The sequence below is a fragment of the Ascaphus truei genome, chromosome 2, assembly GCF_040206685.1.
Source record: "Ascaphus truei isolate aAscTru1 chromosome 2, aAscTru1.hap1, whole genome shotgun sequence".
Classification (NCBI taxonomy): domain Eukaryota; kingdom Metazoa; phylum Chordata; class Amphibia; order Anura; family Ascaphidae; genus Ascaphus; species Ascaphus truei.
In genome coordinates this window covers 133,126,092-133,134,762 of record NC_134484.1, presented here as the reverse complement: position 1 = coordinate 133,134,762, position 8,671 = coordinate 133,126,092, and the positions used below count along the sequence as shown (strand labels likewise).

Below are 8,671 nucleotides of genomic sequence, written 5' to 3'. Positions count from 1 at the left end.
CTTGGGGCACTTCGGGAGGACATACATTACCATCACCGGAGGCAGCGAGAGACTCCGTCCTCTGCTAACAGGTGATTTTATACTATTACACACTGTGAGTGCATTCATATTATTTGTTTTAATCGTATTTCATAAAGGATTTTATGCCATGTCTGCGCCCCTTTTTTGTTTTTGAGGTTATTTGTTCATGAAGTGGGTTGGTTATCCTGATGTCTGGGGCAGCACACGAAAGCCTTCAATATCCATCTCTTATACAGTGACGGACTATTCCCATTTTCCATCAATTGCCACACAAGTCTACTATTTGCACTGAATCAATGTGATGCAATCAGTTTTACTCACTGTATGCATTTTGTACTTTTTGCACTTGCCTAGTTTTGCAAACAAGGGAGAATTTCTATCAGTGGTTGCTTTACTTTTATATTTATAGTCGGATTTATCTTTTTATATTCTTACTACAGTGGGGTTCAATATATAATATCTCATCCTCTGGGACACCAATATATAATTGGATTAGTGGTGAATTCCCACTCCCACTCACATCTACACATTTACATACTGTGACAAACGGCTTACTCCGGGACTCCGTCGTTTGTCCGGGACTGTTTAGAACACGGTCTTTTAGGGTAGGTTAAATGATGAGGCGTCACGTACTGTTCCTTTAAACAGGCTATGCCTGGTTTATTCAGTCCCAGGCACTGAGACTGCCACAGTGCATACAACAGAAAACAGATCAAAACAAAAGCTGCTCACCTGAGCGATAACTTAACTTAGATATCCCTGACTCAGGGTTGGACGTGGCTTTTCCACTTCCAACATCAAAACACGGTACTTTTGCAGTCTTACACAAATGAACAGAAAGATTGAACCTGTTTGGGGAAGAGGCTTCTCCCCTCTGTAGTTCAGCAGCCTTCCAGCCTCCTGGCTCTTGTGGGGAGACCAGAGCAAACAGGAAATCAGTCTTTCATACCTGATTCCTAATTAGCATGACAGGTGACAGAAATCAGGCAGCAGACAAACTCTGGTCTGGATCTCTCATCCCTCAGTTCCAGCGCTTGCCAAACTGTGGGATGGAGTGTATGTATTATAAGGCTGCACTCCCAGGCCAAACAGGATAGAAACTGTCTAGTATCCTGGGAGCCCTATATACGGAATTTATTACCATCCCCTGGTTTCTGTCACATATCCTCCCCCCCAGCTCAGACCTCGAGGGATGAGCGACCATGGATATTAGGGAGTGCATCCTTGACAACCCGTCAGCATTGCCATGTTTGTGCCCTGACCTGTGTTCCACAGAAAATTTAAAGGGTTGTAGGCTTAGGAACCACCTGGTCACTCTGTTTTGACACATCCAGGTAAGGGGTGCATGATCTGTGACCAACCGGAATTTTCTCCCCAACAGGTAGTATTTGAGCGTCTCTACAGCCCACTTTATTGCGAGACACTCTTTCTCTACTATGGAGTAATTTTTCTCCTGGGGATTTAGTTTCCTACTTAAATAAAGGATGGGGTGCTCCTCACCTTGAGACTCCTGGGAGAGTACCGCCCCCAGCCCAACCTCAGATGCGTCGGTTTGGACTACGAACTCTTTGGAGAAGTCAGGTGTGACCAACACTGGTTGGGCACAGAGAGCTTCTTTCAGGCTTCTAAAGGCCTGTTCGGTTTCGGGGGACCACTTTACCATTAGCGGTCCTCTTGCTTTTGTGAGGTCAGTTAGTGGGGTTGCCTTAGTTGCAAAATTGGGAATAAACCTTCTATAGTACCCAATTAACCCCAAAAAAGTCCTTACTTGTTTTTTTGTAACTGGTCTTGGCCAATTTTGTATCGCCTCCACTTTGAGTGTTTGGGGTTTGAGTAAACCTCTGCCAATAGAATATCCCAGATACTTGGCCTCCTCCAGACCAATAGTGCATTTAGCGGGGTTAGCAGTTAGTCCAGCAGACCGGACTGCGTCAAGCACAGCTTGGACCTTTGGAAGGTGGGATTGCCAATCTTCACTATGGATTACCACATCATCCAGGTAGGCGGCAGCATACCGAGCATGTGGTTTTAAAATGTTATCCATCATTCTTTGGAATGTGGCGGGAGCTCCATGTAAGCCAAAAGGCAACACCTTATACTGAAAGAGGCCGTCTGGGGTTGAGAAGGCTGTCTTTTCTTTTGCCCTTTCTGTGAGGGGAACCTGCCAGTACCCTTTTGTTAGGTCTAGGGTTGTGAGATATCGGGCTTTGCCCAGTCTCTCTACAAGTTCATCTACCCTGGGCATAGGATAAGTATCAAATTTTGACACCGCGTTTAGTTTCCGGTAGTCATTACAAAACCTTGTTGTACCATCTGGCTTTGGGACTAAGACTATAGGGCTGTTCCACCCACTTTGGGATTCCTCAATTACACCTAGTTTTAGCATTTTTTTAACCTCTAAACTTATAGCCTTTCTTTTGGCCTCTGGGATTCAGTACGGTTTAAGGTTAACTCGGACCCCTGGTTCAGAGACTAGGTCATGTTCAATTACGCTAGTTCTACCTGGCCGTATAGAGAAGATTTCTTTGTTTCTTCTCACTAAATTCTGAACCTCTCGTTTCTGATGAACAGACAGGGTTTCAGCTATGCTAACCTCTGGATCAGTTTCTTGATTCTCTGACGGACCTGGGGGTACTAGGGTTAACAAGACTTCTCTATCTTTCCAGGGCTTGAGTAGGTTTATATGGTAAATTTGCTCAGGTTTCCTCCTACCTGGCTGTCTTACCTTATAATTTACTTCTCCCACTCTTTCCAAGACCTCATATGGCCCATGCCATTTAGCAAGGAATTTACTCTCCACGGTGGGAACCAGAACTAGTACCCTATCACCTGGAAAAAAAATTCTGACCCTAGCACCCTTATTATACGTATTCCTCTGTGCTTCTTGAGCTTTCTCCATGTGTTCCCTCACTATGGGTAGGACTGCAGCAATGCGGTCCTGCATCTGGGCAACATGCTCTATTACACTTCTGTAAGGGGTAACCTCGTGTTCCCAAGTCTCTTTGGCTATATCCAGTAAGCCCCTTGGGTGTCGGCCATACAATAGTTCAAACGGGGAGAAGCCTGTGGATGATTGGGGAACTTCCCTTATGGCAAATAACAGGTACGGTAACAAACAATCCCAGTTTTTCCCATCTTTATCAACCGCCCGCCGTAACATGCTCTTTAAGGTTTTATTGAACCTTTCCACTAAACCATCTGTTTGTGGATGATAGACTGAGGTTCTGAGATGCTTGATTTTTAGGAGTTTACATAGCTCTTTTGTTACTTGGGACATAAATGGTGTTCCCTGGTCAGATAGAATCTCTTTAGGAATCCCGACCCGGGAAAACAGAACTACTAACTCTTTTGCTATGTTTTTAGCTGAGGTGCTACGTAGGGGAACTGCCTCCGGATATCGGGTGGCATAATCTAATATTACCAATATATGCTGATGTCCCCTAGCAGACTTTATTAGGGGTCCTACTAGATCCATAGCAATCCGGTCAAATGGTACCTCTATTATGGGAAGGGGTACCAATGGGCTGCGGTACGCCTTGAACGGGGCGGTGATCTGACATTCTGGGCAAGAGGAACAATAATTCGTAATTTCTGCCAGAACCCCAGGCCAATAGAAGCTTCGGAGAACCTTTTCTTTTGTCTTTTCCACCCCTAGGTGTCCCCCCAATGGATGACTATGTGCGAGGTGTAATACTACGTTACGGAATGTCCGTGGTACCAACAATTGTTTAGTTGTAACTGATTTCCTTTTATCAACCCGATATACTAGGTCGTTCTCTACCTCGAAGTAGGGGTAAGCAAGTGACCTATCTGGTTGGCCAGGAGTACTATTCTGGTCCCGTATATTTCCCCTTGCTACCGCTAATGTGGGGTCTTCCCACTGGGCCTTCTTAAAACTCCCAGGACTGACCTCTAGGTCAGCGAGGGTCTTATCCGGTTCTGGGGTGGTAAGTGTCTGCTCAACATCTTGATTTGGGGTATTCCCTACCAAAGTAGTGATGGGGAAGGGAATTTTACAGCACTCCTCCTTTTCCCCCTTCTTATTTGGGCCCTCGTCAACCTCCATTTCTGAAAAAGGGAAAGGATTTGTTTCTTCTAATACTTCGTTATGGTCCGCTATTGAACTCTGGGCGCTATTCTGAGCGGGGGACCACATTTTTAGAAAATGGGGAAAGTCGGTCCCTATTAACACATCATGTGCCAGTTTGGGTACAATACCCACCTTGAAATCTAAAGAACCAAACTCTGTTTCAAAAAAAACATCAACAGTGGAATATTCATGATTATCCCCATGTATACAACAAATTGCCACTCTTTGTGAACTGTTTCCCTGTTTCTTCTTAATGGGCAAGAGGTATTCGGACACTAGTGTGACCATGCTCCCAGAGTCAAGAAGTGCCCGAACCCTCTTACCATTAACCTTTACAAATGCCCACAGATGGTTATTCAAGGGGTCCTCTGGGCTAGGGCCCATACATTGGGACAACAGCGAATAAGGTTCCACGCTGTTGCATTGCATGGGCTCATCATTTAGTGGGCAGATTTTTGCTGTGTGGCCCCTCTCATGACAATTTACACATTTAGGTACATAGTCTGTGTCCCACTTAGAGCCTTTTCCCGGCTCCCCATGTTGGCTATTGCCCTTAGTGTGCGAACCACTGTTGCTGGTGCTGCGTGAAGGTGGTCGCCGCTCTTCAGCGCCCCTTAACCCCGGTACCCTTTTACCATCTCTGGAAGAGTCCTGGAACCTCGGGTAGTGGGGTTGCTCCACAACTGTGGGTTGCGGGTGCTCTTCTGCTGCATTGTACCTTTCTACGAGGGCCACAAGCTCATCCGCATTGTGGGGGTCACTCCGACTGACCCAACGGCGTAAGGCAGAGGGAAGTTTCCTCAAGAACTGGTCCATGACCAACCGTTCCACGATGTGGCTGGCTGAGTTGATCTCGGGTTGTAGCCACTTCCGGGCGAGGTGGATGAGGTCATACATCTGGCTTCGGGTGGCTTTATCCATCGTGAAGGACCATGCGTGAAACCTTTGGGCGCGAACAGCCGTGGTTACGCCGAGGCGGGCGAGGATCTCGAACTTCAATTTTGCATAGACGTTAGCTTCGGCTGGCTCTAGATCAAAGTAAGCCTTCTGGGGTTCGCCGCTTAGGAAGGGTGCGATTAGACCAGCCCACTCAGCTTCTGGCCATCCCTCTCTCTGTGCCGTGCGTTCAAACGTGAGAAGATAGGCTTCCACATCATCCGAGGGTCCCATCTTCTGAAGGTAGTGGCTTGCCCTGGTCATTTTCGGAACTGGGGCTGCCGCTGCCAGTGGAAGGTTACTGATAGTCCCCCTCAGGATCTCGAGTTCCTGCTGTAAGCCCTGAGCGAACCGCTGTTGCTCCTCTCTCAGCAAGCGGTTTGTCTCTTGCTGGTTTGCAATCGCGTTTTGCAGGGCTTCATTCGTCTGTTGCTGGTTTGCATTCGCCTGTTGCTGGTTTGCATTAATCTCTTGCTGGGCTATTAGCAGCTGTTGCTGGGCTGCATTCGTCTGCTGCTGGTTTGCATTAGTTTCTTGCTGGGCTATTAACAGCTGTTGCTGGGTTTCATTCGCGTCTTTCTGGGCAGCGACATTGCGTACCAGCGCACCCACCACGTCTTCCATCTTGTTTGCAGAGGATGAAAAAAACTTTTTTTTTTTTTTTTTTTTTTTTCTTTCAAAGTTCTTCAACCCGCAGACCCCCTAGTGCTCTGCCCACATTCTCCACCATATGTGACAAACGGCTTACTCCGGGACTCCGTCGTTTGTCCGGGACTGTTTAGAACACGGTCTTTTAGGGTAGGTTAAATGATGAGGCGTCACGTACTGTTCCTTTAAACAGGCTATGCCTGGTTTATTCAGTCCCAGGCACTGAGACTGCCACAGTGCATACAACAGAAAACAGATCAAAACAAAAGCTGCTCACCTGAGCGATAACTTAACTTAGATATCCCTGACTCAGGGTTGGACGTGGCTTTTCCACTTCCAACATCAAAACACGGTACTTTTGCAGTCTTACACAAATGAACAGAAAGATTGAACCTGTTTGGGGAAGAGGCTTCTCCCCTCTGTAGTTCAGCAGCCTTCCAGCCTCCTGGCTCTTGTGGGGAGACCAGAGCAAACAGGAAATCAGTCTTTCATACCTGATTCCTAATTAGCATGACAGGTGACAGAAATCAGGCAGCAGACAAACTCTGGTCTGGATCTCTCATCCCTCAGTTCCAGCGCTTGCCAAACTGTGGGATGGAGTGTATGTATTATAAGGCTGCACTCCCAGGCCAAACAGGATAGAAACTGTCTAGTATCCTGGGAGCCCTATATACGGAATTTATTACCATCCCCTGGTTTCTGTCACAATACACACATATATATATATATATATATATATATATATATATATATATATATATATATATATATATATATATATACAGGTATAGCTCTTTCATTTAAATAAATACCATTCTGATAGTGTCCTCGCTCATTCAGCGCACCTCACCTCACCCATTGTTTTCCTGAGATACTTACCTCTGTAGGGGGCGCCGATAGCAGCTATGGATGGGCTATGTAGGGCTATCGAAATGGTGGCTTAAATGTCTCACGTCACACGGGCCAATAGGAAGCTCTGATGTCATAACTTGCAGCTTCCAATTGGCCCGCCTGACCAGGACCTTTAAATCTGTGGAGCTGCTATCGGGACCCCCTACTGAAGTAAGTATCTCAGGAAACAGGGGGTACCAGGAGCTAAAATGAATGGGGTTCACCTTTGGAGACCCCGTGCTTCAAACTGTTTTTTTTAATTGTCACTAGGAGGGCTCCTTTAAGTAGAACAGGAACCTTGGATTGTTTTATTTCTGGCTCTATAAAGGATATTTAAAAATAAATAAAAAATAAAAGCTCACCATCTTTGATATTGTTATTTCCTTATAATTTACCTCCTAAATTTAAACTCCTAAAATATGACTTTTAATGCATATGAATTTTTAAATACTTATCTATAAAATGTAACTGGGTCTTGCAGTAATTTCATTCAATTATAGCCTGGGTTCCCCTGGTCCCCTGTTTGTCCTCTTATCTTCAGATCGGCAGCGGAGGCTGGGGAGAGTGCTGGGAGGTGCGCAGTTGCGTCCGGAGGGGCGTGCGGGGGGCGCTGTGGCCATTGAAGGGGCGACCGGGTCGCCGGAGGCTCCCGGCGGCTCCCTTGTAGTGTCCACGCATGCGCGAGATGGTGCGCATGCGCAGAAGTAAGTTGCGGTGCCCATTACCCAGATTGGGCATGCGCTGTGCAGGTCGTGGCCATGTTTGTACTCCCGGCGCATACGCAGTAGCACCCGAGGTGGCGGCGGCCATATTGGCACACCTTGCGCATGTGCAGAGCACCGGATAGCGGCTGCCATCTTGCCAAGGGACTCTACAGGGGAACTACACACCCAGAATGATGTAGGGCAATGATCACGCGGCATGGCTCAGCCAATAGGGCTTCTGCATTATCTGACAGTTAGCACAATTGGAGTGAGTTAGGACAGTTGGAGACAGTTAGGACAGTTAGAGCCAGGACAGAGAAAGGGAAGGTAGGGTCTGGGTGTCAGTGGCACCCAGACTAGGTCAGATTAACCCCCTTAGGTCCAAGATAGTCCCCAATCACCTAATCAGATTGTGGTTGCTACAGAGAAACCCCTAGCTAGGGACATTCCCCCATTAACTGTATATAGTTAGTGTATAGTGCCATTGAAGACGCCACGTTGTGAAGCATAGCCTGCGGTCTGGGACCAGATCCAGGCATACATCATTAAAGACTATTTTATTGGGGCACACTCCAGCGGGAAACCCTTCCAGGGGCAACCGCCTGCGCATCAGAGTGGGAGAGGATTTGTCCCAGCGCGGAGTGGGACCACATCGCAGATCCACGGACTCAGCAGCTCAGTTGACCTAGTCTGGACTGAGACCAATATGAGACCATATTGTTGTCTTGCCATGTGTCAGTAAATACTGTCGTTATATACCCAGTTGTGTGTGTAATTACTGTCTGCATTGGGTTCCTGGGAAAGGCTATCCTACTGCGATAGGATCTTTTCCGGGTGGAGGCGCTGTGTACCACGAACGTGATCACCCCAGGCTCCCAGCGGCGGAGGATCAGGCCTCCTGTACGCCACTCAGGTAATACCATACTGGTAGTCCCTTTAGTCAGGGGGAAAGAGGACTACGCAATCATTTTTAAAATAAAGCTTATTCATGTTGACATGAATACATAAACTTTTAACAATTCAAGAAATATCTGAGTTTAATTACATAGTAACTGCCATGGCTTTCTGAATAAGACCAAATAGATGGGCTGTTTGGTCTTTCTCAGACAGGCTACTTGGGTCACAAACATTGTATTATTCTATAGCAAGATCCCAACAGTGGAAGCTGGATAATTTGACGATCAGTGTGTAAAAAGGCAATAAATTAGGTGCTTCAGTTACGCCTTACAGATCTGGGAGATGCAGCATGGGTGGTCAATGAAAAATGTCTTGACCTGGATTCCTGGATAGGAACAAGGTACAGTCAAACCTTACATTCTTCCGTCAAAATCAATCAGTCTGAAGCAGGTCTCTACAAAGGGCCTGGAAGCATGAGTTAGCC

The 8,671-nt window shown here is 46.7% G+C and overlaps 1 long non-coding RNA gene across 1 annotated transcript in view; it reads left to right on the top strand.

The window, feature by feature from the left end:
• Positions 1-8,028, top strand: part of LOC142488581 (uncharacterized) — a 113,729-nt gene extending 105,701 nt beyond the window's left edge. Inside the window, exons 3-4 of the long non-coding RNA XR_012799512.1 lie at positions 1-71; positions 7,128-8,028. The exon at positions 1-71 is cut by the window's left edge and continues 25 nt beyond it. This is a non-coding gene — a long non-coding RNA (uncharacterized LOC142488581). The remainder of the gene's footprint in view (positions 72-7,127) is intronic.
• Positions 8,029-8,671: the final 643 nt, after the last annotated feature.